The 7,305-nt window shown below is 42.0% G+C and overlaps 1 long non-coding RNA gene across 1 annotated transcript; it reads left to right on the top strand.

The window, feature by feature from the left end:
• The first annotated feature begins 533 nt into the window (after positions 1 to 533).
• LOC146502239 (uncharacterized) lies at positions 534 to 1,926 on the top strand. Its single transcript, XR_014869574.1, has 2 exons — positions 534 to 946; positions 1,033 to 1,926. It is a non-coding gene; the product is annotated as an uncharacterized LOC146502239 (long non-coding RNA).
• The last annotated feature ends 5,379 nt before the right edge of the window (positions 1,927 to 7,305 follow it).

Genomic DNA, 7,305 nt, shown 5'->3' with positions numbered 1-7,305 from the left:
CCCAACAGAGGTCGATCATCTTGTTAATAATTTTACCTCCTCACTACGTACGACTCTGTACTGTAGCTCCAGTGAAAACTAAGGTCTCTAATCAGAAGTACCTGACTCCGTGGTATAATTCTCAAACACGTACCCTAAAGCAGATGACTCGTAATCTGGAGAGGAAATGGCGTGTCACAAATTTAGAGGATCATCATTTAGCCTGGAGAAATAGTTTGTTGCTTTATAAGAAAGCCCTCCGCAAAGCCAGAACATCTTACTATTCGTCACTGATTGAAGAAAATAAGAACAACCCCAGGTTTCTCTTCAGCACTGTAGCCAGGCTGACACAAAGTCAGAGCTCTATTGAGCCAACTATCCCTTTAACCAGGGGCGATTTTAGCCCATTTTGGGGGGTGCTTCAGCACCCCCAAAATGAATCAAAGCACCCCCAAAGATTTCTTACTTTTTTGACAATATTTGCTGTTTGTGTGAAACACTACTAAAAATATAAAAAGCATACAGTACCTGGTTGAGACGTAACATTTTAACAACAAAAGTATATGTAGCCCAGATGAAAAAAACAACACATTTACACCAATGATAGAGAAGAAAGAGTATTTATTCTCTCTATTTTAACTGTCCCCACCAACAAAGTGTCATATTTCCTATGACCATTGAATGCACCTCTCAGTTCACCCCACGTGAGGGCAACTAGCTCAGCAACCAATCAGAGCCTACCCAGGCCGCATTGACCCTGTCAGCCAGGAAGTGAGGTGAAGGTGCATGGAGTTCCCGGGTTTTTTCTCATCTCAGCAAGAGGAGTGGAGGCATCTGATACTCAAACTGAGAAATCCACGGACAAAAGAGAGGGAAAAAACTCAGAATTGAGAGGAAAGGAAGCCAGCATACTTACCTGCTGGAAATCCGGAGTCGAGTGGCTGGATGAAGGAGAGAAGCAACGTCGGTAAGACAAGTGTTATTCCGAAGAAAAAAAAAACTTGTAGAGACTTACCGTCGTGATCATGCTAATGCTAGCTCGGTGTCTCACAGGCTAACCACTCACCTTTCATCCGGAGAGCTGCTGCAATTCCAACACCAGTGTGTGTTGGGCTTTTGTGAAACAGAGCAACGGTGAGCAACATGTTCTTAGCTGCTCTAAAGCTAGTTTTTGTCAGTTCACTGTGAGTTTAAAGTAACCTAGAGGGTAATTTTTAGTGCATTTCTCTCTCACGAATAGGCCTATAGTGTGGAGAAATTAAGCACACTGCTTTAATACCTCTGAACTGAACTCACATGTATATTTTGTTGCTTATTTGCACATAGTTCTGAATTTGTTATGGTGTATTGTATTTTGAATGTCAATGGTTACTTACCATAAGTATTGTTTAATTAATGTTTACATGAATAGAGACATATATGAGCAACTTAGATGTTTAGTTCTCATATTTGATATACTTGAAAATTGAATGTTGTACAGCAGAACTGTGAGATTTGATAAGATTTAAGATGTTAATGCAATGAATATGAGGTTGATGCAATATTTTGATTTTGTATTTTAACCTTAAAAACAGTGCATCTGAAACAGACTGATTAGAATGTACATTTTATGACCTGGATTATAGGTCAGGTTTTTTGGAGAGGACAGAAAAGTCCAAGGACCAGGACGACATTCCGGTTGTGATAGATGGCGAGCCAACCACTTTGAGGACGAGCTACCCCAAAAGAAGATACACACCACACACTCATACATTCCAATTACACTCACAAGGACCTTTGAAGTTGGCTATCGCCAGCTTAACTCTAAATTCTTAAAGGGCCCCAACGAGTACTTTTATTTTGTTTGAGTGTGCACACTATTTATTTTATTTTTTACTTTATCTGTACAAATTGGACAAATATCTGTTATACCTTGTAACAATACAAGAGTGGCTACTCAAAAGTTAACATTGTGTCCAGGCCATTATTGCTGCTCAATACTTTGGCTCCATACGAATTTGGTGTCTTCTGATTCTGGCCAGGGTCTTATTACGAGCCCAAGTAATTATTGCTCTGTAATTCACCTTTATGCCTTAAAGTTGGTTACAGAAGTGGTGAGCCAGCCAGGAGCCATTTGATTTGAGCATCAATATTGAGGCAATGACCAGCATGGATTTCATACAAAAGTCTGGTGTCAAAATACCTAATGCGGTTGTTGTCGCTGGGATAACACAGGTATCTGAGAAAGATGAACAGGTCATTGACTTTTTGAAACAGTATGGTAAAATCGCAAGAGTCCTTTTTGTTGATGATTCACTGTCCGACTTCTACCAAAACCTGATCGTTGAATACTCTAGCAGTTCAGCCTTAGAAGGTTTAGAACCTCGTTTGCCATACACGTACACAGCACAAGTTGATCCCAGCGTTGTCTATGAAATTAAAACACTCAGTAGCATGTACACTACCAAGGTTGGGAGTAATGTTACAAAGACCTACTTGGCTGAACTCAAGGAACTAGCCAAGCTGAGTGGCAAAGACTACAGTGAGGTGCTGAAGGAGATGATGTGTCAGATTGGGGAGGATGTTGAAGCCATGCGACCTACCCCTGAAGAACCTTCCCCCACGTATGTTGAGACCACTGTTGTATCTCCGCCCGCTCCTAAAGAGTGACAGTGTCACACCTCACATTCAGATGTTACACCAAGTGATATTGGTGCCACTGATCATATTCCCCTCACTAATAGAAGGAGAGCAGCGTCCCTTTCAGTAAGTGACTTGAACCCACCTGACATTCAGAAGGTCGTGGTAGAGCATATCGTACGAAGGCAAGATGTGTTCCCACACATCCAGTCCCAGGTGAGACTCCGTTCCTTCTCCGGTAAGGTTCCCAGACCTAACAACGAAACTGATTATGACACTTGGCGCACACAAATTGAACTGCTCCAAAATGATCCCAGCATGTCCCCCCTGCAAATATCCAGAAAGATCCATGAGAGCTTACTCCCACCAGCAGCTGATATAGTTAAGAGTTTACGGCCCGAGTCACCACCTGCAACTTATTTGCAGCTTCTAGATTCAGCCTTTGGCACTGTAGAAGATGGCGAGGAACTTTTCGCTCAATTCCTGAACACCCTTCAAGATCCAGGTGAGAAATCATCCACTTACCTTCACCGGCTACAGCTAGCATTAAACAGAGCCACAAAGAGGGGGGGAGTCGCATGTGAAGAAGTGGACAAACATCTACTTAAACAGTTCTGCAGGGGATGTTGGGACAATGACCTACTCAGCGCTCTGCAACTTGAACAAAAGAAGAGCAGCCCACCCCAATTCTCAGACCTGTTGTTAATGATTCGCTCTGAGGAAGATCGACAGCAAGCAAAAACTAGTCGTATGAGAAAACACATTGGCACCACAAAGCAGAGAACTCAGTTCCAGTTCCAGGGTGCACATGTTTGTGAACCAGAGGAGAAACATGAGAGTGGCATTGCTGCTATTGAGGATTTGCGACAGCAGGTGGCGAGTCTGCAAAGTCAACTAACTACATTAATGTCACAAAAAAAAAAGTTTGCAAACAGCAAGGGATCTGCAGGGAAGCCGCAGAGTAAGATGTCAAAGCCACATGATGTAGATGGACGTATGCAAAGACAGACTTCAAAGAGGCAAACAGGCAGACCCAAGCCCTGGTATTGTTTCAACTGCGGTGAAGATGGACATATCGCTCCATGCTGTGTTGACCCTGCTAACCCCAACCTAGTAGCGGAAAAAAAGAAGCAGTTGGAGGAGAAACAACGCCAGTGGGAAGCACGAGATTGTACAGTTTCACCTTTAAACATCTAACAGTTCTTGTTGTGGGACAAACAGGAGCTGAGGAGAGTCAACAACGTCCCTCAGACGTAAACAGTGGCAACAAAATCACAGCTGAGGTTAACAAAGTAAGTACCCCAGCAAAGATTGTCAAAGCACAAACATGTTCTGGCTTAAACCATTCGGAGCAGAAACAATCTTTCCAACTCCCTAAACAGTTGATTGGTGCCAGAAGTACAGCTCAAGTGACAGTGAGAAGTGAAGAAGTCAACTGTCTTCTTGACTCAGGCTCCCAAGTTACCACTGTTCCTGAGTCATTCTACCAGCAGCACCTTTGCTCAATACTTTGGCTCCATACGAATTTGGTGTCTTCTGATTCTGGCCAGGGTCTTATTACGAGCCCAAGTAATTATTGCGCTGTAATTCACCTTTATACCTTAAAGTTGGTTACATATAGATAACCCCTCCCTCCCATAATGGTTTGTTCCAGCTCGCCTCTTCCGTACTCTGCTGCTAGCGGCGTTGCTGCTAGCGGCGTTGCTGCTAGCGGCGTTGCTGCTAGCGGCGTTGCTGCTAGCGGCGTTGCTGCTAGCGGCGTTGCTGCTAGCGGCGTTGCTGCTAGCGGCGTTGCTGCTAGACCATGAAAACATTACACCCAGGTAACCTGCAGTGTTGAAAACGTGTTTAACACGTGTTTAACACATTGCTACCCTACAATCCGTCCTGCTCTGTAGTAAAATCAGCAACATTTGACCGTCCTGTTGCTCCCATTGAAATGTATACAGCCTATTTAAAATCTAAAACTTTTAATTGTCCGCAGCCTACTGTTGTTACCACTGTCCTGTTTGAAATGGATACTAACTAGCTAACTGACTGGATGCCCATTAACCTTATAACTCCTGTTGTGTGTGTGTGTGTGTGTGTGTTTGTGTTTGTGTACAGAGAGACAGCCAGGTTCATAATGGATATAAGGAAGTTTTTTCAAAAAAAGGAACCACATTCAGGTAAAAGTGTAAAATCAAAAGATCCGTCAATCAAGAATAATGTTGGATGAGTGTTTCAATATTTATCTTTTATTAGATGTTCGTGTGGTTTGGTTATTTTCCTTTTGGTTGAAAGTACACTGAGAGGACTTTTTGTTAGTGATCTTAATAGATTTTTTTTCATATTAATGTAATTTTTCATCTAATTGAATACAATCTATTTGTGTATGATTGTCAGTCCAAAGAGGGGAACGTGAGGAGAAAGTACAAGGTCAGGAAGAACCAGGTAAGAAAACAGACAGGGAACAGTGACAGGCAGAACAGAAACTGTTAAACTGACAAAGAGAAAAAAACCTGATTTTACTCTAACAATCTGGAAGTTGTGCCCTCCCTATATTAAAGCTGCTATACAGAATCTGCTAAACAAACTTGGTTGAAACATTTTGACCCTCTTTAACAACATTCCAACATAACATTATCATTGATTGGGGAGATTAAAATTAATGATATATTTTTATGTGGTTCAGCCACAACTCTACTGAAACCTCAGCCAGTAATAGGTAGGCCAACTTTTGGACCGTCCAGTTGTCTGTATGACTGCCGCAGTACGTACATCACATTTGCACACTATCAGTGCCAAACAGCCCTGGTGGAGTGAGGAGCTGTAAAGAGAAGCAGATACTCTGTTTCTAAAAATGTTTTAAGCTTGTTTCAAAGATTTTGTACAGCAGCTTTAAATGTTTTCCAAAAGCACACATACACTTATCAGTGTTTCTCAAACTTTTTACAGTGTGTACCACCTGATAAAAATGTCAAGCTCTCCTAAGGACCACTATGAAAGCATGGAACTGGGAGTGGTTTTTTATGTATGTGATCTATATTATACATACACATTAAAAGTGAATCTCTGTCCAAAAAATGCACTCAGTTTACCTTTCACTCACTATGAGCATCATTCATAATTTTCCCCCAGTAATTAAGGAACTATATGTATTTTTTTTATTCCAATCCATTCTTCTTTAGCAGCATTTAAATAACCTTTATCAGATTTGATGGTTTTGTTACAGACTTTTCAAAAAAGTGTTTTGCTTTTCTTTCACAAATGTGCGGATTAAATTGTGTTAAAATGCACAAAACAGTGATGTTATGTTTTGTGATGAGGACCCAGGCACAGAGAGACTTGATGAATTTAAGAATCTTATGATTTAATAAAGAAATTTGCAGACTTGCACAGAGATGGTAAAATTATGATGACTGATAACGGAGACGAAGACAACAGACGACGAGGACAGGGAGGATGCAGGGACTGACAGAGACAGGGAAGAAGTCTCATTGTGACGAGTAAAGTGTATGTTGGCTGGCTGGGCAGCTCTCTGGGTGCTCAGCACCCCCAAAGCTCTGATCCTAGAATCGCCCCTGGTTTGGAGCATGGTCACCCGTGTGTCCGTCGGGTTTTGGTGTTGAACCTGTGAAGATGTCATTTTTTTCTGCTCTGCAGACATGCTGAACTGTTGTGTGTTTGACTCCGTCAGTGCTCCGCTCTGCCTCCACCTGAACCTGCACTGCTTGGCGATTGCCATGAGTCGATCTGAAGTTTATCTCAGACACACGTGTGCACCCTACACGTGTTAATGATTCTCATTGAGTCCATTCAGTTCAGTCACTGTGCTCCTGATCTTTGTTTTACTCTGCCTCCTCAGCAACATCATTATTACACCTCAGACCAGTAAAAGTGAACCGAGTAATTGTGGAATAATAACCTCCTGGGCTGCTCTGATTACTCGTTCATACAGTTATTTATACGCATGAGGGGATTTTGTAGGATGACGATGAGAAATACTGCGGCTCATCCTTCAACACTACAACTGTTTGATAAAGTTTATGAGCTTTTTGTTTGTATCCTGGAGATAATGTCTGGACAAGACACTGGGACCACAGACCACAGACGGTTTTACAGTGAGTACAAGCACTTCAACCTCCAGAACAGCTAAGGGGGTTAAGTCAAGCTAACCGCTAACATGAACAGTGTCAGGTGATACCTGTGCAGGACCTCATGGAGCTGATTAGAGAAGCTCTTCAGCTCTGACCACTGATAAGGAATCTGAGGTATCAACTGCTGGTTATTAGTAATTAATAACTAGTTAGTTATTTAGTTAGTTAAGTTTGAGTTGCTTATGAGTTTATCACCTGTCACCAGATAAAGGTAAAGATATTGTTAACAAGTATTATTAAGGAAGGACACCTGGTCACAGGTGGATGGCGAGCAAGCACAAATACATCTTGGTAACAGGTGCATTAACCACCTACCTACAACAGGTAGTAAAGACTAAGGCTACTGGCCAGTGATGTGTACCATGATCGCTGACCCTGTCACCTTAACAACAGCCTGTTTGATCACCTGACAGATTGGAAAGACTACAGGTGTCTCAAGTTTTTCCTTGTGGATTAAACTCACAGTTATTTACTACATCATGCAGAGTGGGCCTGAGACCAGCAGATATTGATCTCATGTTAGTGCATGTGATATTATTTTCACCCTTCCATTGTTTTAATCCACTTT

The sequence above is a fragment of the Neolamprologus multifasciatus genome, chromosome 15, assembly GCF_963576455.1.
Source record: "Neolamprologus multifasciatus chromosome 15, fNeoMul1.2, whole genome shotgun sequence".
NCBI classification, from domain to species: domain Eukaryota; kingdom Metazoa; phylum Chordata; class Actinopteri; order Cichliformes; family Cichlidae; genus Neolamprologus; species Neolamprologus multifasciatus.
This window is presented reverse-complemented; position numbering and strand designations above follow the sequence as displayed.